Source organism: Equus przewalskii, chromosome 8 (assembly GCF_037783145.1).
Source record: "Equus przewalskii isolate Varuska chromosome 8, EquPr2, whole genome shotgun sequence".
Taxonomy (NCBI): domain Eukaryota; kingdom Metazoa; phylum Chordata; class Mammalia; order Perissodactyla; family Equidae; genus Equus; species Equus przewalskii.
In genome coordinates this window covers 25595051-25620389 of record NC_091838.1, presented here as the reverse complement: position 1 = coordinate 25620389, position 25339 = coordinate 25595051, and the positions used below count along the sequence as shown (strand labels likewise).

At 36.7% G+C, this 25339-nt stretch overlaps 1 protein-coding gene and 1 long non-coding RNA gene across 3 annotated transcripts in view; one reads left to right on the top strand and one right to left on the bottom strand.

Annotated features, from left to right (window-relative positions):
* The window catches only part of CYP7A1 (cytochrome P450 family 7 subfamily A member 1), a 54120-nt gene that overhangs the window by 15050 nt on the left and 13731 nt on the right, over positions 1-25339 (bottom strand). The window lies entirely within an intron of this gene.
* On the top strand, positions 12374-17294 carry LOC139085052 (uncharacterized). The gene is made up of 3 exons (XR_011543045.1): positions 12374-12627; positions 15018-15062; positions 17177-17294. It is a non-coding gene; the product is annotated as an uncharacterized lncRNA (long non-coding RNA).

Below are 25339 nucleotides of genomic sequence, written 5' to 3'. Positions count from 1 at the left end.
TAAGGACATTGAGCATCTTTTTCTGTGATTAATAGCCTTTTGTAAATCTTCATTGTAAAATATCTATTCAAATCCTTTGCTCGTTTTTTTTTTTTTTTTTTTTTAAGATTTTATTTTTTTCCTTTTTCTCCCCAAAGCCCCCCGGTACATAGTTGTGTATTCTTCGTTGTGGGTTCTTCTAGTTGAGGCATGTGGGACGCTGCCTCAGCGTGGTCTGATGAGCAGTGCCATGTCCGCGCCCAGGATTCGAACTGACGAAACACTGGGCCGCCTGCAGCGGAGCGCGCAAACTTAACCACTCGGCCACGGGGCCAGCCCCCTTTGCTCGTTTTTTAACTGGGTTATTTCCTTTTTTATAGCTCAGTTGTAAGAGTTCTCTCCATATTCTGGATACTATCCCCTTATCAGGTATGATTTTCAAATATTTCCTCCCATTTCCTAGGTTGTCTTTTCACTTTCTTGATAATGTCTTTAGATGCACGAAAGTGTTTATTTTTGATGAAGTCCAATTTATCTATTTTTTATTGGTAACTTATACTTTTGGTGTTATAGCTAAGAAACATTGCCTAATCCAAGGTCATGAAGACATAACACTGATGTTTTCTCCTAAAGGTTTTATAGTTTTAGCTCTTATATTTAGGTCTTTGATCTATTTTGTGCTAATTTTTGTTTATGGTATGAGGTTAGAGGTCCAACTTTACTCTTTTGCATGTGAATATCCAGATGACCCAGCACCATTTGTGGAAAAGAACCTTCGTTCCCATTGAAAACTCTTGGCACACTTGTTGAAAACCAATTGACCCTATCTGTAAAAGGTTATTTCTGGATTCTCAATTCTATATTCTGTTGATCTATATGTCTATCCTTATTGCCAGCACCGCAAAGTGTTGGTAACTGTAGGCTTGTAGTTAGTTTTGAAATCAGGAAGTGTGAGTCCTCCCACTTTGTTATTTTTCAAGATTGTTTTGGATATTTTGGATCTCTTACATTTCAATATGATTTTTAGAAGCTTGTAAATTTCTGCAAAGAGAAAGGGAAAGCTGGGATTTCAACAGAGATTTCATTACTCTGAAGATCAATTTGGAGAGAACTGTCATTTTAACAACATTATTCTGATCCATGAACATAGGATGTCTTTCCATTTATTTAAGTCTTTTTAATTTCTCTCAGTGATGTTTTGTAGTTTGCAGTATACAAGTCTTGCACTTTTTTTTGTTAAATTTATTCCTAGGTTATTTTATTTTTATTGATGCTATTGTACAGGGAACTGTTTTCTTAATTTTATTTACAGATTATTCATTGCTAATGTTTAGAAATAAACTGATTTTTTGGATGTTTATTTTTCATTCTATAACTTTGTTGAACTTATTTATTAGCTCTAAGAGGTTTTTTTTATGGATTCTTTAGGGTTTTCAATATACAAGTTCATATCTTCTGAAAATAGAGGTAGTTTCCTTTCAAATATATATGTTTTTATTTCTTTTTCTTGCCCAACTGCCCTGGATATAACTTCCAGTACAATGTTGAAGAGAAGTGGCAAGAGCAGATGTGCATGTCTTGTTCCTGATCTTAGAGGAAAAGCTTTTAGTCTTTCATCATTAAGTATGATGTTAGCTGTGGGTTTTTCATAGATACCCTTTATCATGTTGAGGTAGTGCCTTTCTGTTTCTAGTTTTTTCAGTGTTTTTATCATGAGAGAGTGTTGGACTTCTGTTAAATACTTTTTCTGCACTATTGAGATAATCATGTGGGGTTTTTTCCTTATTGTATTAATATGTTGTATTTCATTGATTGATTTCTGTATGTTGAACCATCCTTGCATTCCTGGGATAAATCGCACTTGGTAATGGGGTAAAATGCTTTTTATATGTTGCTATATTCAGTTTGCTCATATTTTGCTGAGTGTTTTTGCATCTATATTCATAAAGAATATTGGTTTGTAGTTTATTTTACTTGCAATATTTTATCTGATTTTGGTATCAGATAAAACTGGGTCCAAAGAATAAGTTGGGAAGTGATCCTTCGTCTTCTAGTTTTTGGAGAATTTGCAAAGAATTTGTGTTATTCCCCCTTTAAATGTTTGGTAAAACTCACCAGTGAAGCTATCTGGTTCTGTGCTTTTCTTTGTAGGAATTTTTAAAAATTTCAACTTCAATATTTCCTGTTATAGATATATTCAGAATTTTTTGTTTCTTGTTGAGTCAGTTTTGATAGTTTGTTTCTTTTGGGAATGTGTCCCTTTCATCTAGGTTATGTAATTTGTTTGTACACAATTGTTCTTAGCATTCCCTTATTTATTTTTTCCTTTTTATTTCAGTAATGTTGGTAGTTATGTACCCTCTTTTACTCTTCATTTTAGTAATTTGAGTCTTTTCTCTCTGTCTCTCTCTGTTTTTGATAAGTATAGCTAACGGTGTGTCAGTTTTACTGACCTTTTCGAAGAACTAACTTTTAATTTTGTTAATTGTATCTATTATTTTCCTATTCTCAATTTCATTTATTTCTACTGTGATTTTACTTTCCTTCCTGCTGCTTGCTTTGAGTTTATCTTGCTCTTATTCTTCTAGGTTCTTAATGTGGAGGATTAGGTTATTAATTTGAGATATTTATCTTTTTTTTTTAATACAGCCAGTTATAAGTTTTCCTCTAAGCACTACTTTTACTGCATTAATTTTTGGTATGTTGTGCTTTTTATTTCATTCATATCAAAGTATTTGCTACTTTCCTTCATGTTTTCTTCTTTGATCCATTGGTTATTTAGGAGTGTGTTATTTAATTTCCACATATTTGTGAATTTCCCAAATTTCTGTTATTGAATTCTAATTTGATTCCATCATGATTAAAGAATGTACATTGTATGATTCCAGTCTTTTAAATTTATTACCACTTGTTTTATGTTATAACATATACAGAGAATGTTCCATGTGTACTTGAGAAGATTTTGTATTCTGCTATCATCGTGTGGAGTGTTCTATATGTGTATATTAAGTCTAGTTTGCTTATAATATTGTTCAAGTCTTCTAGTTCCCTGTTGGTCTCCTATCTAGTTGTTTTATCTATTATTGAAAGTTAGGTATTAAAGCCTCTAACTATTATTGTTGAATTGCCTATTTCTCCCTTAAATTCCGTAAATTTTGATTTATGTATTTGGGACTCTGTTCTTAGGTGTATACATATTTATGATTATTATAATTTCTTGATGGATTGACCCTTTTATCATTCTAGAATGTCTCTAGCAATAATTTTGCCTTACATTTACTTGATTTTTCTCCTACTAATGTGCATTTTTAGAAAATATTAACTATATTCCAACCATAGCACAAACCAGAAGGTAATATGAAAATAAGTTAAATTTTGGTTAGTTTAGAGTTCATTTATTATGTTTTTCCTTAATGTGCAAATACATTTGTGCTAGAAATCTAGTTCAGTCATGTTTAAATTCAATGCTCATATCGCCCTCTAGTGGACAACCATGTATACTGACATTTCCCCTGTAGTTAAATGGAAGGAAGCAACCATAATTCTCACTGATAGAACCATGAACCCGAATCCTAGAAAGGACTGTATAACCCAACTCATAGAAACAGAGCTCAGCTCCCACCCTGCATTTTGGAGACAGGAAAACCTGGGCCTGGGGAAGTCTCCATATTGTTGTAAGCCAAGGCCCTGGTATCTACAAAACAAGACAGCAAGACCATTGAGGGGCAGGACCCTGGAAAAGCTCCCAGACCAGAGATACCAGAATTAGCCCACATGACTTTTTGTGTTTTCATACCACATGACTGAACATGGGAAACCCAGCAGTGGGTCAGATTGCCAGTCACAGCTGCTGCTTGACTCATACTGACCGTATGATTGTTTTGCCAGGCTGTGGTGCTGGATCTATATGTAATGTTTTCCCACCTCTGATTGTCTTCAAAATTTTTCCTTTAACTTTGGTTCTCAGCATTTTGACAGTGATACTTTTAGAGGGTTTTTTTCCCCATGAATCTGCAGCTTATACTCTTTCATTGACTTTGGAAAATTCTTGGCCTTCATCTCTTCAAATATTCTTCTACCTCACTCTCCTCCTCTTCTGGGACTCCAATTATGTTAGTTTGTTATTATCCAACAGTTGTTTGGGTATTTTTTTCTCTTTGTGTTTCAGTTTGTATGATTCCTATTGATTTTTTTCAAATCCACTGATTCCTTCTTCTGTAGTTTCCAGACTACTAGTAAGCTAATTGAAGAAATTCTTCAGCTCTGATCTCATGTTTACATTTCTAGCATTTCCCCTTGACTGTTTTATAGTTTTGATCTTTCTAATGAAATTACCCATTTGTTAATGTCTATTGTCCATTTATTCCACTAGATCTTTTAACATTTTAATCACAGTTATTTTAAATTCCCTGTCTGTCCATTCTAACATCTTGGTCATCTCTGAGTCTGGACTTATTGAATGCTTTATTTCTTGAAGACGGATTGATTTTTCTTACTTTTTGTAGAATCTATCTATGATGAGATTTAAACTCTCAAATTTAAATCTATGTTAAATTTAAATTTTCATTTAAATTTAAAATCTATGTGAGCTAGCACGAAATAAAAACTACCATGAGAAAAGAGAGAATCTGTACTGGGGACTCTGGTTCAATAGGAAGGCTTAGATGATTCTGATCACGAGCTGAGTCTGGTTGAATATATGACTGAGGTGGAAAAGGCTTTTGAAACCAGGCCCCTAGATAAAGCAGCCAGGCTTTGGAAAAAATAATGAAGTGTGTGAGTATAAAAAAACTTTAAAAGCCACAAAATAAAATTTCAAATCTAAGACACCCTGCAGCCTCCACAGAGATTCAACAAGTAGCGATATCGCAAGAGGGATACATCTGGCTGTATGGAACTAGGTTTTGTTTGTTTGTTTTTTGACTAACAGATTTCATTTTTTAGGACAGGTTTAGCTTTACCAAAATATTGAACAGAAAGTACAGACAATTTGCATATACCCCACAGTTTCCCTATTATTAACATCTTGCATTGACATGGTATATTTGTTACGATTGATGAACCAATATTGATACATTGTTGTTAACTAAAGTCCCTAGTTTACATGCGACCCACCCTTTGTGTTGTACAGTTCTATGGGTTTTGATGAACCATAGTATCATATATCTACCATTGTAGAATCATATGGAATAGTTTCACTGTCCTGGAAATCCCCTATGCTTCTGCTCCACCTGTTCACTACTCCCTCCCTAACAAACGCCTGGCAACCAGTGACCTTTTTACTGCCTTTATAGTTTTTCCTTTTCCAGAATGTCACAGAGTTGGAATCATACAGTATGTAGCCTTTTAAGATTGGCTTCTTTCACTTACAATATGCATTTAAGGTTCCTCCACATCTTTGCATGGCTCATTTCTTTTTATTGCTGTATGATATTCCATTATATAGATGTTGTGATGGTAAATTTTATCTGTCAACTTGACTGGGTCATGTGGTGCCAGATACTTGGTTGAACGTTATTCTGGGTGTGTCTGTGAGGGTGTTTCTGGATGAGATTAACATTTGAACCAACAGACTGAGTAAAGCAGATGGTCTTCCCCAACATGGGCAGATCTCACCCAATCCACTTAATGCCAGAACAAAACAGAAGGCTGAGAAAGAGAGGATTGCTCTCTTTGCCTGAGGGTCTTCAAGCTGGGACATCAGTCTTCTCTTGTCTTAGGACTCAGACTAGTACTTACATCATAAGTTCTCCTGGTTCTCAGGCCTTTGGAATGCAGATCTTGAGACTTTTCAGTCTCCATAATTGAATGAGTCAACTCTTAATAAAAAATCTCTTTACATATATAAAAATATCTCTATATACATATAAAGCAGATATTTATTTGGAAAATTAAATGTATGTGTATATTCATATTGTGTGTGTGTGTGTGTATGTACACATACATATGTGCATGACAGGTGCCATATGAGTGGAGCCATATTAAAACAGAGCCAGAGCAGCCATTTCAGAGGAATTGCATTGCACGTCTTGTTTTCTTTATGTTCCAAACTGGACCAAACTGACAACATTCCAAGAAGTCAGTAAGGACAAGAATATCCTATTTGTAAGGATTGATGAAATTGGACATTACTGATGACTGAATCGCTAATCAATCAGTGAAGTATAATTCTAGCTTTTTGACTGATGATTGAATCTCAGGCCAATCAATGAAGTACAAACCCAGCCTTATCCCATCTAGCACCATTGAGCTCTTCTCTAATACAACTCACCTCATTCTCCCTTTTTCCCATAAAAACCCTAAGCCCCACTCCTATAATCACCACACATTCGGGGCTTCTACCTGAATCCGTGTCTCCTGAATCGCAATTCTAATTGCCCAAATACATATCTGCTGTTTGAATTGTAGCGAATTTTTCCTCAGTTGACATTTGTTGGTATAGTTGGCAGGATCCAGAGCAAGTGATGCTGGGCCCCCAGCACTGCCACAGACACGTGAAAGGTACCTCCAAGAGACCCTGGTTGTCTGACATTTTCCGCGGGCGTCAGAATTCCAGCAATAAGTTTTCCTGGATCCAATCCTCCTATTTTCAACAGTAGGTTCAGACCAGATTTTATTTGGGCAGATTAACCAGTTCTGTCCTCACTCCTTTCGAGGGGACAATTCCATCCTCACCTTAACAGGCAGAGGATTTGGGTATAAAGGCATTTCCTGGTGAGTCTTATTTTCACTTTATTCAAAGGCTATATTCTCTTACAGTTTGAAATTCAACTGTTCTTGATAACCAATGCAGACCTCTTAACTTCTCCTGTTACTCAAATGAGGGTCTTCTGACTCTGAAGATGAGACATTGCTCCTTCCAACCCTTTTTGGGCTGTTTCTAGGTGACTAGAAACCTATTGGAAGTGTCAGGACTCTGTCCATGATGTGCAGCTGTCAAAGGGCCTCCCAACAGAAGAACATACCTTGTTCCTGGGTCAGAAGGAACTTCATAATCTCACATGGAAGGTACACATGAAGGATTGGCCATCCTAGTCCCTTGAGCAACCTCACACCACTTGGTGCTCAGGAATCTCTGAGACACTTAAAAGAGAGACCAACAGCCCATTGGTGATGCTTGGGAAGTGGTCCTTGCAAGCAGCACATACCTGACCAGAACATAGACCCTCCAGCCTTGGTCATCCTAGAACAGCCCTCTCTAAATTACGGGAACAACTGTTTTAGGACAACCATAAATGATCAACCTCCCTCAGGAACTCCAGCTGGTTTTATATTTAAGAACTACGGTCCTTCCTCTTGTAAATTTTTGTCCTAGCGGACTGATAGTACCAAAGATGATTTAAAATTACAGTGGTCACTTCAGGCCTCTTTTGAGCTTCCAAAACTTGTCCTTTTGTGCACTAGATTTGAGAACCATGGAACAGACAGATTAAATGCAATCTTTAATTTCTAAAGAGTCAAGCGCACCACCTTCTGGCACACCTGCTTAAAAACTGTGGTCTCAGAAGCTGTAAACATTTACAAAAAACCCCAGCGAGATCTTACTAAGCTTGTTTTGTATCTTGAAAGCTTGCCTTGGTAACCGTAGGGCTGGGAGCCAAAATAGGGTCGGACAGAAATGTGAGTTGCCCTCCATTTGTGGCCAGTTAAGGCTGGGCAGAAATGTGAGTTAAACTCCATTTGCAGCAAGGGGCCTAACAAACTGCCAGCCTCAGGGGAATTACATTGGCCATTAGAAGGAATATTCAATTAGATAAAATCATTTAGGAAGTGCACTTAAAAGCAAAGGTTTCAAAATTCCAAAATAGCCTTATTGAAAGTTTCATTGCAAAAAGGATAAAAAAAATCAACATATAAAATACCTAAATGAAAAGACTATACAAAAGTCTAGTAAGCTAGTGGCTTTACTGACACCCCCATATCTACATTTGAAGGAGGGCCCCATGTGGGACCCTCCCACAGTTAACAAGACTCTGAGAGATTTTCTGTTAAATTGCTATGTTATTCCCTTAAACAGTCAAGGGGAAACTAAAATTAAAAATTAATGGAGTTGTTTAATACTGCCAGGAATACTTACTGTTTGTCTTGGCTGAAAGCTGACAAGATATTTAACAGGATTTAATAACTTATGATGAGGAATTTGGCTAAAACGGAAGCTGATATTTGGGGCCTGATTGGAAATTTTATTTTTTTAGGCCTTCTTCCCTAAGTTAAAATAAAACTGTGTACCCAGAGGAAAAGAAGCAAATTAGACGTGATGTAGTTTGACTGGTTGATGAACTTATGATGTCATTTAAGTTACAACCCAGTCTCTGAGGAACTGTGAGGAACTGTCCTTATCTTCTCAATCTTTGCGAAACAAGAAATCTGAGGCAGCTCAGATTTCACTCATTCCTTTTGAGCATCCCCCAAACCTCGCCTATTTATCTCAAAAAGCTTGTAACCTCTCTGGGAACTGTTATCTAGACCATCACCAATTCCTAAGATTGAAGGAAAAAAGAGGCAAACAGCTATGGAAGCTCCCTTGCCCAAAATCTAGCATCTTAAGTGTCTTCTCCCCAAATATTAATAGAAAAAAGCTTTAGCTATCTAAGTAGGTAAGCTTAAGTTATTCATCTGCCAGAAACGAAATTTGGATCAAACTATTCTTTCATAACTAGTGAGCTTTGTATTACTGTACCTGACACATGGCAGTAATTTTAACACACTAGCAGTGGAGTCTTTATGTATGTGTCTATATATATGTATGTTACACATATGTGAAATTTTTCTAACTCCAGATGGTATAATTTCTAAAAGAACTGTATTTAATTGGCTTAAAGTAAGCACTTATACAAATTATTTCTAAATATAATAGAAATTAACTCAAATAAATTTCAAGATCACATGATCTAGGAAAATATTTTATATTAAAGCTAACTTAAGTTTGTTGTCTTTAGAGTTATAAGCTTTAAATATAAAACTTTTGTTCTGGGGCTTGCCCAGTGGTGCAGTGGTTAAGTCTGCACATTCCACTTTGGTGGCCCAGGGTTCGCCGGTTCAGATCCTGGATGTGGACCTACACACTGCTTATCAAGCCATGCTGTGGCAGGCATCACCCATATAAAACAGAGGAAGACGGGCACGGATATTAGCTCAGGGCCAATCTTCCTCAGCAAAAAGAGGAGGATTGATGGCAGATGTTAGCTCAGGGCTAATCTTCCTCAAAAAAAAAATTAATTAAAAAAAACTTTTTTTGGGCTGGCCCAGTGGCATGGCACTTAAGTTTGCACATTCTGCTTCAGCAGCCCAGGATTTGCTGGTTCGGATCCCAGGTGCAGACATGGCACCGGTTGGCAAGCCATGCTGTGGCAGGCGTCCGACATATAAAGTAGAGGAAGATGGGCATGGACGTTAGCTCAGGGCCAGTCTTCCTCAGAAAAAAGAGGAGTATTGGTGGCAGATGTTAGCTCAGGGCTAATCTTCCTCAAAAACACAAAAACCAAAAAACTTTTGTTCTATCTAGGTTTTCCAAAAGTCAAACAAATTCATATTATCTCTGTTAAAAAATTCAGCAGCCATAAAAAACATTGATGGCTTATTTTGTCTAAAAATGTCTCATGAAATTTTCATGAATCATCTAATTATGAATGTTAAGAACAAATTATATAGATGTTAGTGAAATAAGAATTTTTAGGTGCAAAGATTACATTTTATAGTATGTGTACTTAAAAATAACTTCAAAACTTTTGGCAACTTCAAACCTTAGAGTTTTGCTAAGTTAAATGATAGAAATATTGAATATTTAAATCACTTTCAAATAAGATAAAATATTAGACATTAATTACTAAATATAGGTTCATCTACCTTTGGCTCTTTACTACAGAGAAACAAAATTTGGTTTATTAATAAACATGTTCTGTGCCACACTGAGAAATTTTCTATGAGAAAGCACGTTTTTAGACAGTGTTTGTAAGTCTGCCAATCCACAGAATGCTAACGTAAAAGAATAAGCGAAACGTCTCTGTGTACAAGGAAAGTAAGATGTATGTTTTCAGTAAAGAAAGTATAAGGAATGGAGATATGTTTGTTTGTTTTGTTAAGAAAGTAAATTTGGGGGCTAGCTCTGTGGCCTAGTGGTTAAGTGTGGTGCACTTTACTTCAGCAGCCTGGGTTTGGTTCCTGGGCGTGGACATACACCACTTGTTAGCGGCCATGCTGTGCTGGCAAACCCACATACAAAATAGAGGAAGATTGGCATGGATGTTAGCTCAGGGCAAACCTTCCCCAGCAAAAATAAATAAATAAATAAATAAACAAACAAATAAATAAATATATTTGCTCCAAAGTAAAATTGGTTACAGGAAAGGGGCAAGTACTTTTTTTGTCCTAAGGAGAAGCTAGGAAGGAGGGATGGCATGGGACAAATTCTGAACGGAAAAAAGAAAGTTATAGAAGGTTTGTGGAAGAGGAACCCTGAGAAAACAGTTTTGTGTGTGGTCAAGTTGGCTCAGATTGAAATGAATCTAATTAAGTGAGTTTTAATATCAAAAGTAAGCTGGTGCAAAATTAGAATTTGGTTTTCTCTCTCTCTTAAAAAGATAGTTTTCTTGGACTTTTAGTCTTCTGTTGATAAAGAGGTTATGAAATATTTTTCTTTACTTTTGAATGTCTACATATAAAAGGCAGAAATTTTATGTTTTGTCAAAATAATTTCCTATGTTCAAAAAGCTAAGCCCTCTCTATTAAGAGAGCTAAGGCTTCTTTTTTTAAATGCTTGACTCTCAGTGTTTGCCTTTAACATTTTCTTTTGTCACTTTGGTTAAATGGATAACTAAGCATTGTTTCACAGTGACCTATGATCCTATTTGACCAAGTGTTTTAAAATCTTTTGATTTTTTCTTACAAACTTACCCAAATTCAAATCTTAAATAAAGTCTTTTAACCTGAAAGTAACTTTGAGAATTTCCAGCAGACCCCTGGGACTTCCCAAAGAATTTGTTCTCTCTTCCCATAAAAGGGGAGATTTTAAACTAATTAGGTTTATTTGGTATGTTAAATTACATGGGAAGTATTGTTAAATAAATGATGGTAAACTTTCTTAGGTTATATTGTGTGGATGAATGTTATTAAAATAAGTGTTCTAAAACTCATATAAAATTCCCAAAATTATTTTTTTTTAAGATTGGCACATGAGCTAACATTTGTTGCCAATTTTTTTTTTTATTTTTTCCCTCTTCTTTTTCTCCCCAAAACCCCCTAGTACATAGTTGTATATTCTAGTTGCAGGTCCTTCTAGTTTGCTATGTGGGACACACCCTCAGCATATCCTGATGAGCGGTGCTAGGTCCATGCCCAGGATGTGAACTGGGAAACCCTGGGCCAATGAAGCGGAACATGTAACCTTAACCACTTGGCCACTGGGCTGGCCCCTAAAATTCTGATATGTCCTGGTATAATATCATATTTCCAGTCACTATCTTAAAATGTTATATGCCACAGAAATAACCAAATTTCCTTGTCAATTGCATTGTAATCAGATCTTTAACCATGACATTTTAAGTCTTTTGCCATTTACAGACAGTTATTATTTTACTCTGATACTTTTGCAAATATGTTTCATCTTCAAAGTTTCATGCACAGCAAGGACTGATATTTACTCTAGAATACAAGTGTCTGATAAACTTTCAGATTATAAAACTGAATTGGGTAAGAAATTACAAAACTCTAATGGAGAAACTGATGACTTCATAAAACTACTAACAAAAGATCAAGAACAAATATTAAGTACATGGGACTACATGAACCGAGAAGGATGCTCTAATGTTTTGTTTTCCCAGATTTAAAGAAATCTTTTCTCTTAAGCTTTCAACAATTTGGTAAGATATAACTTCACAAACAAAGATGAAACATTTATTTTATCTCCCTACCTGATCCTCCAGAATTCACAAAACTTCAGTAAGTATTCTTATTTTCATTTATATAAATCATCAGGCCAAGTTTTTAATAAAAACAAATTACTTTTACCGTGATTATCTTTGGTAAAAAAAAAAATGAGGGTAATTGTGGAGAGAAAAATTATGCTGCACCTTTGTAGATACTGGATTTTAGTCCTGTTAATTGTCTTTGAGATTTTATTATATATCTGTAGACTGGACTCCCCTGGCCGAAGGTATTGCTTTTGGTCTCACCAATTGTCCGCAGTATCCTCTTTGGGAAACAGGAACTGACTTCATATGGACAGATCAGTGTCTGTTGGTACAAAACCTTCTGCTGATCCCTTGTTGTCTTATGCTAATGTGACCAGCTACTGTAAGTCTCTAATGCCTTATGCTTAAGTCTATCATCAACAGGTTAAAGAATCTTCCTGGATTCCAATTTAAAGGATCTTGTTGGTCACAGTCTAGAGCTTGGTGACTAGGTATTCTAGAACCATCATCAGAGGAAAACAGCCCTCGAGCCCCATTGGAAAGGACCTTACCAAGTGCTCCAACACTGCTGCAGAACTAGAAGGCACTGAACCTTGGAGAGACATCTCACAACCAAAAAACGTTCCACCTGAGATCTGGTCCTGTACAAACGCTGGGACTTCCAAATCAAACTGACTACGAGAAGAAGCTGCCAACATCTGAGGCAGACAGCTTTCCCAAGGTGGCTGGATCAGGCATGGTATACCTTTTACTCACTGTTGCTTCTTACCTTACTTTCTCTTTCTTGGACAGACAATATTCTTATTTGCATCTCCCAATATGTTACAAATAGGGGAAATCTTTCTGACTATTGAGTTTATCATCAGAAGCCCCATTCAGTACATGAATCTAGCAAATCCTTTGGTACATTTAACTACCAATCTCTCCACCATTCCTCCCCTAATTCATTGCACTAAGTGTCTAGAACTTCTCGCCTAACCAATTAAATCAACAGAGATTTAAGAGGTAACATTTGTAACTGCTGTAAATACCTCTTGCTTTCCTTAGGTAAACACCTCTGGAAAGGTAGAGACAGAACTTGACAGAATGTGGGCACAAGCCGAATGGTTAAATGCTGTGCCCACTGACATCCTATTGTTCTTTGATTTCTTTAGCTGGCTGCCCTCAGGCATTGCCTCCTGGCTCAGATCTATTTTCCAATTTGAACTTAGCATTTTGTTTGTTATTATAGGAATTCTCATTGTTGTAAAACTTTGTCTCCTCTGCATAGGTCAATGTTATAAAAACACCACCTGGGTAATGGTCGCTCAGAGCTTTGAAATGATTATTAAGGCTTATGAAACTTCACATGAGAAACTTCAAAAAACCACAGAAGATGTTTACCCTTAAAATAACTTGATGGTAGAGACTTCCACTGCTCTAGTACTCTTGTTGCTCAGATGTGGCCTAAAGGTTCCTAAGGAAACCACTTTCCCTCCTACATGGGACATGACATACTGGGAATAAGCCTTCCTGGTGACAAGGGACTAATGATGCTGTGATGGCTGATCAGCAATGCTTTCCAATAGTTGATCAGCAATGCTTTCCAGTGTTTGATCAATGATGTTTTCAGAGAAAGATCTTGATCAAAAGGGAAAAATGTGAAAGATGACATGGAGCCTTATTAAAATAGGGCCAGATCAGCCGTTTCAGAGGAATTGCCTTGTACATCTTACTCTCTTTATCTTCCAAACTAGACCAAACTACTGACAGTCCAAGAAGTCAGTAAGGACAAGAATAGTCTCTTTGCAAGGACTGATAAAACTGGACTTTGCTGATGACCGAATTCCTAACCAATCAATGAAGTGTAAATCTAGCCTTTTGCCTGATGATCGAATCTCAAGCCAATCAATGAAGTGAAACCTAGCCTTATCTCATCTAGCAGCAGTGAACTCTTTAATACAACTCCCCTCATCCTTCCCTTTTCCCAAAAAACCTGAAGCCCCTCTCCTGTAATCGGAACATGTTTTGCATTTCTACCTGGATCTGTGTCTCCCAAATTGCAATTCTAATTACCCAAATAAATGTCTGCTGTTTGAATTATAGTGAATTTTTCCTTAGTCAACAATATATATCTTATTGGTTCTGTTTCTCCAAGAATCCTGACCACTACAGATGTACTACAGTTTGTTTATTCATTCACTTATTGAAGGATATCTTGGTTTCTTCCAATTTCGGGTAAAAAATTTATGAATAAAGTTGCTATAAACATTTGTAAACAGGTTTTTTTGTAGACAACTTTTCAACTCATTTGGGAAAATATCTAGGAACACAATTATTGGCTGTATGGTAGACTATATTTAGCTTTGTAATAAATTGACAACTGGTTTTTCAAAGTGGCCATACCATTTTGCTTTCCCACCAGCAACGAATGAGAGTTCCTGTGGCTCCACATCCCTGTCAGCATTTCGTGTTGTCAGTTGGAACCAGTTTTTTTTTTTTTTTAAAGATTTTATTTTTTTCCTTTTTCTCCCCAAAGCCCCCCAGTACATAGTTGTGTAGTCTTCGTTGTGGGTCCTTCTAGTTGTGGCATGTGGGATGCTGCCTCAGCGTGGTTTGATGAGCAGTGCCATGTCCACGCCCAGGATTCGAACCAACGAAACACTGGGCCACCTGCAGCGGAGCGTGCGAACTTAACCACTCGGCCACGGGGCCAGCCCCTGGAACCAGTTTTTAATACTGCCATTATATGTGGCAACAATATTTTAAAACTAGAATCCACTGGCAAACAGATGGGATTTTGTAACTGTCTCTCTTTATGGTATTTGGGAACAAGCCTGACCCCTTTGGATTAAGTGGACACTTCTTATATCTTGTTGATGAGAAGAGCTTACAAGAGGGTACTGGATGTCCTTCTAATTTAGATGGTTGGGTACTTAAGCAATTAATTGGAGACATAAAAGTGATATTGGTATAATTTTACCCAAACTAGTGAAGGGAGTAATGTGTCATAAAACATTGGCACTTATTTGGAAAGATATTTTATATAAAGTACTTAAATGTCTATCCTTTAAGAATCTAACCAACACCTGAAGGTTTAGTCAGCTGACTGCCAAGTGAAACCATGTGCGTCTTTCTTTTGCCTTCTAGCCCTCCACTTCCCACCCCTCCTTTACCAGTCTGAGACAGAAAGAAGTGAGTATAAATGTCTTATAATAATTCCAATCCTTAGCTGCTTATAATTATTTATAAATACTGACCCACAGTAGACTTTGGCTTTTTAGCTTAAGGTTTTAAGAGAATTTTAAGCTGGGATTTAAAACTCTCCCTTTTCCCATTTATTCCAAAACATAAGAGGAGAAAATACCTTAGCAATCTTCATTACTTTCAGATAGGTGAATATAAATAACATTTCCAACAAATTGAGTAAATTAATGATGATCTTTAAATTTCAAGCTAAGAATAGTCAATTTTGGGTAATGGGAAAATGGGTATGCAATCTTTCTTCTTTTTTTCCTACACTTCTACATATAATCTGAGTTTCTCCAGGCCACACTTGCCTAGGAGTTCAGGAGACAAAGACCAATAATAAAACAGTGTTCTCCTGGTTCATATTCCACCCTGTGAATTATGGGTTTTCCTGTTCCATTCTCCAACACCATACCCCCTGCTCCACACACACCTCAAATTCCTCCCAACTCTACTAACTCTGTGTTCTAGGCACTAACCTTGGCCATTGGAAGAAACATTGATTAAGTATCTGGAAATGAAAGCAGGATGTGTCCCAACTGCAGTGTTACAGAAGGCCCAAGGGATAGGAGGCATCACTTATCATTTGCTATTAGTTCTTTTCCTGCCCCCATCTGGCCTTGTGAATATCTAGCTCCCAGGTTGCCCCATACAGAGGAGTATAGGTTAGTCTGGCTCTCTGTCCAGGCTGTTTTGTCCTCTTGCTGTAGCTTCTTGTCAGTCTTTGATCTGGGCTGCAAGGTTGCTTAACCTCCATCCACAATTTTACCAAATGCTATTCACAAGATATAAAGTTGTTCCACTTTGCACTCCCCATGTCTAATAGAAAATCTTCTTATCCAGCTAAAGAGCAGAATCTCCTCTTCCAAGAATCTAGTATAAGATCCTCAAAGACGCGGTCAAAGAATAGTTTGCTTGTTGACTGAGTGTTTGAGCTTCTACTCTCTCACATCAATACTTCCCAAGAGGTTTCTCAGTCCTACATTCAAACACATCCAGTGTCAGTCTATCCTAATACCACTGACATGGCCATATATGTAATACACATTTGGTATTTCACTTTCTTCTGACAATGGAACTCAATTTTTTTCCTTGGGGAATTATCCCTTTCCATTCAAGCTGTATAGTTCAGGTAGGCTGACTCCATCAATTGCTTCTATAGTAGATTAAAAATGGCTGCAATTTGTTACTCTTCCAGTTGAGAGATATAGACTAATTTCCCTCCTATTTAGCCTGAGCTGCCTTAATGACTTGCTTGCCCAATATAATGTGACAGAAGTGAGGTTCTGGGACTTTTAAGTCTAGGTTTTCAGAAGCCTTACAGTTTCTATCCAGGGCTCTTGGAAGACTCATTCTGAGGAGTGCTGGATATTATATAAGAAATCTGACTACTTTGAGACTGCTATACTGGGAAGAAACTCAAGCTTCCACATGAGAAGGCCTGAAGGAAAGATAGATGCCTGGCCAGCCCCAGCTCTTCCAGCGTAGGCATTAGATATATGAATGGAGAATCCATCTGGGATATTCCAAGCCCCAGCTGATGAAATATGGTGATTAACCAGAAACCCAGCTAGAAGTCAACACCAAGGTCCTAGCCATATGGTCCTAGTTGAAATGTCCCAGTTCTCTCCAGCATCAGATCAGGCCTCAGATATTTTGAAGCAACGATAAGCCATGCTTTCCATGCCCTGTCCATATTCTTGACCACAAAATCATGCATATAATAAAGCTTGACACCATTAAACTTCAGGGCAGTTTGTTACACAGATAACTGAAACTGCTCCAGATGTGGGTCTTTAATTCAGATGCAGATAATCAGCACAGTGAACAATAGAATTTGGTTCAGATATGAGCACATGACCCAGTTCTGGCCAATAATTTTCATCCCCCCAGCTATAGTGGTTGGTTAGGAGATGAGTTTGTGATACAAGATGGTTCAATGGCACACAGTATCTGGAATTTTATACAAAGTGGAACAAGAATCTCTCTCTCTGTAATGTTTCTGAGAGAGTGAGATGTAAGGATTGAAAAACAGAAAGTCATTGTATCTCCTCCACCAGCTTGCCTAAGAATGGAGGAGGAGAGAGCTTACCTAAGAAAACAGCATCAAGAGACAGAGAAAGACTGGATCAAAATAACATCATTAAAGCCGCACCTCCCTTGGAGTTTTAAGGTAAAAAAGTGAATGCATTCCTTATTCTGCCTAAGCTAATTTGATTTTTTGTTTTATTTTGTTTTAATTGAAATCAAAAGTATACTAATTTCTACATATGTGAATCCTCTGTGTCTACTGGTTCTATTAAATATGTCTAATTTTAATCATAATATTTTAAAGCTCTATTTTTTTTGTAATTTGAAGCTGAAATCTCATGTAACTATAAAACTGCAATAATCAATCTGGTGGTGGAGCTTTATCATCACCATAACTTTTACTAGAAAAGACTGACAACCTCATTTAACCAATTTTCTATAAAATGATGAAGTTGATGAAGAAAATCCACTAATCCAGTAAGTGCTAAAGCAAGAATTTGAACTCACATCTGGTTCTAGGTGCCATATTTTATCCAGTATAGTCCTAGGAACAGCTTCTTAGAAGCTCTGAAAAATTTGAGAAGATGCTACACATTGGAACACATAATCAAATGCATGGTCGGTACATATATAGATCCCATATGGTCACTTTGGTTTTGTTAAATCCTGGAGACAGATGCAATTACATATGGGAACAATGCATCTCACTGTCCCCAAACCTTCCCCTTTTCCTCCTGCATATTTTTTGTAAATTTGAAGTTTTTAATTTCTATTGCGACCAAAAAATATTTTCTAATGTCATTATCAAGTGGACAATGGATCAGAAACTGAGAATCAGGTAAAAAAATTCTGATATGGTCTCCATCTCTCATTCCCCCCACCTAACCCCAAACCTCCACTGTACACTTTTGGTCGTATTGGCCTGTTTGCTTCTTAGTTAATAGTAATGTAACTCTTTATAAAGTTTTCATTTTATTTAATTCTGAAACAGTCCTGAATTTACAGAAAACTAGGGAGTACAGCGCAAAGAATTTTTTTTCCTGTGCCACTTGAGAGGAAGTTGCTGACCTCATGCCCCATCACCTACAAATACTTAAGTGTATATTACCTACAAATAAGGACATTATCAGAACAATCCTCGAAATCAGGAAATAAATAATTCTCAGATTCCATTCAAGTTTTTCCAATTGTCTCCAAAATTGTCTTTTAAAACCAAAGGATTAAGTTCAGAATCTCATGCTGCATCTGATAGTCATGTCACTTTTGTCTTTGTCAATCTGGAACAGGCTAGAACATTTCCTCTATCTTTCCTTGACTTTCATGACTTGGACAGTGTTCCATATTATAGGCTAGCTATTCTATAGACTGTCCCTTGATTTAGATTTTTCTAAAGGTTATTCTAGATTCATGTTACGCATCTCTGGCAGAAATATCACAGAAGTGATGCTATGTTCTTGTTGTTATGTTTTATCAGAGGCACAACTTCAACTTGTCCTGTCACTGATGATGTTAACATTGATCATTTGATGAAGATGATATCTTCCAGGCTTCCCCACTGCAAAGTTATCCTTCTTCAAATATAGAGAACATACTCACCTCCTTTCCAAGCAAAATAATCCAGAGTCTCATTAAGTTACTTCATTCTGCTCAAAATCCAACATCTTGGGGTGATGTATAGCCATTTCTGTTGTGTCCAGGTGTGGGTCTTCATGGTCTAGCAAGCCTGTCAACTAAAATGCAAGTTAGCCTACTCTCTCCCATGTCTACCCAATACCCTCCTTTAAATGGCTGAATGGAACGGCAATAATCGCAAAAGACACTTTCATTTGGTAAGGGAAGAATGGGTGAGACATAGCAGTCACAGGTCTATAACAATTATTAAATCCTACTGGGTAGGAGGTAGAAATACTTGCTAACCTCGCAGTAGAGTCAGTTCCTTGAAAAGCCTATCTGGATACCCTTGGTTCTGTTCTCAGAGATTAACACTCTAGTCCTTGAGCCTTCTGTGGCAGGATATTACTTGTTCATGGTCTTATGTGGCCACATTTGATGTAAGCATTAGGGAGAATGTCCACCCTGAGAATTGTACATCATTTTTCCAAGTCAGGCGACCTGAAGGTGTCTTTAAGGGCTCAAAAAAAATCAAAGAATTTTGCAGAACAGGCTTGAGATTTCTTTGCCAATGTGATGTCTTCAAAAAGGTAGTTGCCTTAGAGTCTTTGCATCAAGGCAGTTCCACGTGCTAATAACCATCCAACGATGATTCTTTTCATCTTGCAATATGCTTTAAATTTCCATTTACTTAGGCCTTTTCTTCTAATCTTCAATAAAATTTTCATTTCATACAATACATATTTATTTGTTCATGAATATATTAAAATGTATTGTTATTTTACTCTTATATGTATATTAAAGAAGTTTCCTTTTATTTCTAGATTAGTAATCATTTTAAAAATCAAAATGAGTATTCCATTTTAGCAAATGCTTTTTCAGTATCTATTAAGATGATCATAGAGTATTTTCATTTTAAATTTAATATTTTCAGCACAAAAAAATTATAGTAATACCTATGTTCCCATTACCCACTTAAAGAAATACAACATTACCAATACAATTGGAGCCCCTATATATGCTTCCCTAATTCTTTTCTCCTCTGATACTCTGAAGCACCTCACTATCCTGAGTTTGATTTTTATTATATCTGTACTAGCTTTACTTTGCCATACATATATATTTTTCTATTAAATATATAATATTGTTCAGGCTTTTAATATATGTATTTAAGTTTCACATTGTATGAACCTCTCTACAAATTACTTTTCTTAACATTGTTCTTAAGATTCATCCTGCCTGGCACGTGTATTGCTAGTTCATTTTGACGACAACTTAGTGTTGTACTGAACGAACACACTAAATTTATTTATCCCTCCTCCTGGAGGTGGTCATTTACATTGTTTACACTTTTTTTCTTTTGCTATTTCAGTGTTAGTATGTCTTTCTCTTTGTGCACATATGCAAACTAGGGTTGTCAGATTTAACAAATAAAAATACAGGATACCCAGTTAAATTTGAATTTCAGATAAGCAATGAATAATTTTTTTTAGGATGTGTTTCCCAAATATTACAACCCTACAAAAGTTTTCTTTAGAGAACACAGTAAGAAATGTTGTATAAAATGACCCAACACACAAACACACACAAAGTAACAAAGGTTATAATTTCCAAAAATAATTACCCTTATTTAACGCTTTCTACTCTAATTATTCATTTTCTATTGAATTCAATTCTACTCTTTCCCATTCCATTCCATTCCTTAAAAAAGGACATGCCTTGTACCATGAAGTTAATTTCACCATGTACCAGTGAGCCAAATCCTATAGTTTGAGGAACACGGTGGAAGGGTATATACAGCCAGGAGAAGAATTGCTCATTTGTAGGTATTGCATTTTCAACTTGACCAGAATAGCCACCTGTTCTCCAAACGGGTGGTATATGAATGTTCCAGTGCCCTACAGCCTCAACAACACTTGTTATTGTCCAACTGTATAATTTTGAAGTCTTATGAATGTCAAATGCTGTCCCATTTCAGTGTAAGTGTGCATTTTACTGTTTATTAGTGAGGCTTACCATCATTTTCATATGTACTGATCATTTGAACTTCCTCCTCAGTGAACTATCATATCCTTTATCCAATTTTCTATTGGGTTGTTTGCCTTTTTCTTATTGAATTCTGGTAGTTCATGGCATAGTTTGCATACTAATTCACTGAGTGTTATGTGAATTGCATGTGACCTAATATGTGATTTATCCTTTCACTTTGTTTATGTGGGGTTTTTTGGATATACAAAGACTTTCATTTTAATGTAGTCGAATTTTTAAGTCCTTTAAAAAGTAATCTCTGCTACGTGCATCTTGATTAAATAAATCTATCCTATCCCAAGGTCATAAAGATATAGATATATAGATATATATCCTCTATATTTTCTTCTAGAAGTTTTAACATTTTGGGCAGTGATCTTTGTCTGGTTTAATTACCACTATATTCCAAATGCTTGGAAGAGTGTTGGTGCATAACAGGCATGCAATATTTGCTGAAAGACTGAAAGGAGAGGAAATGCTCAGGAGCAAAACAAGGTGAAAGTGGAAAATCAGAATATTGAGGGGAAACTGGAATTTCTTTGATTTGTGCAAGGGGGAGCACTACACCTGAGCCATAGAAAGCCAGGACCCTCAGAAGGCTGCATCCAAAGAGAAAGGATTGACAAGAAAACAATGCTTAGCTGAACATTTAAAAGGATACTTATTTTATTTTATCTAGTATTTTAGAGGTTTTAGCGGAAGTGAGGAAATTCTTCGAGAGGTTGGCTGTGAGGATTTCTCTGGTGACAACTGTCGGTGTGCTGTGTGCTTCCAGAGGGTGGAAGGATGAGGAGCTTTCCCGTCTCCCTTCAAACCAAATCAGGGGTTTTCAGAGAACTACTCTAGGAGCTTGTCATGTGCCCCCTGGCATTTGGATGACACAGCTAAGAGACTTGCTGGAGCCACTGGGGTGACAGAGAAGACAGAAGACTTCATAGGAAGCAGCCAACACCTCTATAATTGGGCAGGGCCCAATATAGCCTCAGAGAAACTCTCTCGTGTTGAGTCATCTTGAAAAGGACATGCCCAAAAGGATGGTCTGATGGAGGGGGATGGCTCCAATAGGGAGGGTCTATGTAGGATGAGACTTCAGTCAGCAGGAGCTGAGGGTGGGTTATAAGGAGGGGCTTGCTGGTAGGAGATCCCCCAGGGATGGGGCTCTAACACTATACCTAACAAACAATCAGAGAAAGAACCAAAATGATTGTCTGAACCAGAGATGACATGAGGCCGGATGACAACTGCTCCAGCTTATAAGGCTCCACCCTCAACTCTCCCTGATAGACTTGGGTGGGTAGGGGGGTTTGTAATCATTTTATCTAAATTTCCAAGTGTGTTGATAGAGATGTACATAGAATTTTCTCATAACATTAAAAATCTCTGTCTGTAGTTATATCCCTTTTTTGCTTCTACTGTTGTTTATATATATCTTCTCTTTCTTCTTAATCAGATTTGTCTATTTTAGTGAGTTTTTCAATAAATAAGCTTTTGATTATATTGGTCAAATCTAGATTTTTTGTTTGTTTCCTATTTCATTAAGTTCTGCTTTTGTATTTATTGATTCCTTTCTTCTGTTTTCTTTGGGGTTATTTGATACACTTTGTCTTCCTGAATTGTATGTCTAGTTTTCAATCTTTTTAGTTTTATAATATTTGTTTTTAAGGCTATATTTTCTCTTGAATAACATTTTAGCCTTGTTTTAAAGTTATTCTTGACCAAAGATTGAAGAAACACTCTTTTTCTTTCACAGTACCCAAGTCAAATTTTTTCATAAGGCAATGAGATTCAGAATGCCAAGAGACAGGTCTCAGGTGAAACAGTTTTTCAAGATAGTCCTATTTCTTTTCTACTGAAGATCACTTAAGTACTTGGACATTCTCTGCTCTGATTTCTCAACCATCTTTAGACTTCACCAACATCGTTTCAGAACTCTGTACAGCGAAGAAATTCCTCTTTTCATGTCTTAGGAGGAACACAAACATAAGAGGTATCTTCATGGACAAGTTCGTTATTGCAACTGGAGATAATTGGCAGTGATAATATTTAATTGCATAACTTTTTATTTTGTCACCAGGAGCACTGAAAGACAGATTTTCTCAATTTTCTAAAAGATATGGTCTAAATCAGCAAGCATGAGTCAATTTCCATGACTCAGAGCAAGCAATGATGATTCAGCAACACAATTTATGTTTTTGTTTTCCTCCTTTGCTATAATTTATATACATTTCCTCTTGGGGAAGGGATAGCCTCAAATTTTGTGGAACCAAGCTCTCCTAAGGGACAATTTACGTAGTCTACCTTTTTCTCTCAAATGAAGGAAGTATTGTGACACGGCAAATTGCCAAGAAGCTTAGCTTGCAAGACACAGTTTCTAAAGACTCCTTGGCATACTCTACTTTTCAGCACTTCTTATTTATTGGAAATCAATGGGTTCCTATTTAGGGCATGATAAATCCTTGTATTTGGCCATTAACCAAGACAAAGTAGAAGAAAATAGCTGCTGTCTGGCTCAGCTGCGACATAAAATTAGTGAAATAATGACATCCAAAGGCAGGGCTGTCATGCATGGGTGGCTTTGCCCAGCTGCTTAGAGAGCACCACTTATGAGTTCTAAACTGGTTACCAATTTAGCAATGTGTCTACCCTGTTGTTAGGTTTGTTTAATGAATAACTTTATGACTCTATACTGTATTGACTTTTTATATACCATTAGATAATGTTGTTTTATTTGGGCTTTAAACTGATAAAAATTATCTAAATTTTAATCCAGTGGAGACAATGATGTTGTTTCTGGCTCTCATAAGTTTTGATCCAAACATCAAATTGTCCTCTTGAGGTGTTCTATCTTCCTTCAGCCAATGAGGAGATACTTTCCATAGACTCACAGGCTGTAGCTCTCAAAGCAATATTGATAACAACACTAACTACTTTAATTGAATCAACATTCATTGTTCATTGAACCAATACAAGAACTTCCCAGTATTTTCCCAAACAGTAGTGGTATGACAACCCCCCACTGTCCCTTAGGCTTGGAGCAAAGGCAGATATTTTTCAGGAGCTGCAGTGACAGACTGCCAGGGTTCCCAAACTGAGCCAGGAAAATCTCCTCCAGCATTAGCAGCATGGAAAGGGAGGGCGTGAATCACCAGGATAAGTTAAAAACTGAAGACATCTGGTTAGAAGAAAAATAGAGAACTGATACTTCCGTGGATGTGGAAACTTCCTGAGCAGATGTTACATCTTTACATACCATGGGACTCTGACATCATACCCTAGAACTGAGGCATATTTTTAATCTCTCATGAATTATCTTGCTTTTATCAATTCTGCTTCTTGTGTGACAAACATATTTAGCATACCATGACTCATTATAAAACACTACTTTCCAATTTATCTGAATATGTTTCGTCATTCCACTAGTTGTCTAGACCTGGTCCACGATGCCTGTTGATTGCGCACAGGCGTTATGTTGGATAAGTTAACCTATAAAGATAGCTAGATATTGACGGCTCCAAAAACATTGCATTGTGGGCTATGCACAGCTGAACCCTGGCCAAAGATTTCTACAGTCCCCACTCTACCCCACTGTCCTCACCTCAAGCCTCCCTCCCACTCTGTCCATTCCTACAGTCAGGTCAGACTTTATTGTGTTCTACGCTTTCTTATTCCAATTTTGCATGTTTCTCTAGTCCACAGAATTTTTAATGATTGGCTGCAATGAATATGTTTCCACATGGTATTCCCATTATATAATACAAAGTTGAAAAAGAAGAATTTCTCCATGCATTCTATCACTCAGAATTGTGTCAGTGAGCACTTACTAAATATTTTGCTTTGCTGATACAAATATTTAATTTATACTTGAATATTGTCAGATGCTTTCTGCTATATTTTCTCACTCTGCCCACACATCAGTCATCTAGACATTGTTTTAACGTCTATTGTGTAGATACCATTTATCAATATTACCTATTTCAATACGTTGATTACGCTTATCAATTACTTCAAAGAAGAGTTTGATCACGTCTCTATAGTTGGGTTTGCTCCCATACAGCTCAGTGTCTTCCCACAGACACCTCCCAAACCTATCATCAGGCATTTTTAATAATTAGAGTCCTTGGTTTTCCACATAGAGGCCACCCTATAAGAGAATGCAGGTACACCCTCAATCTTTCCTAAATATAAGGATTTATCAGATAGTTAAAAGTCATGCCACTTATCAGTAGAGGGAAGAATCTCTTATTCTAAATACATGGAACTCCAGCCTTGAAGAGTAGTTACTATCACCAAGAGCAATAGAATTAGGAAAAACATACTGGAAAAGGAAAATAAAATTAAAGGATCAATTTAAAAGATTACAGAATCTTAAGTTATATTTACCAGATATCCTTTCATCCGCAGATTCAGTATGACTCAGTATTACAGAATTAATTACTTAATTCTCCAATTTGTGGCTTAGCTCCTAGATAGTTCATTTTGACAAAGTGAATTTTCCTTTTTTACCTAAATCTTTCTGGCACATAATAAAGTTGCAAATGCTTATTCTGGTTTAT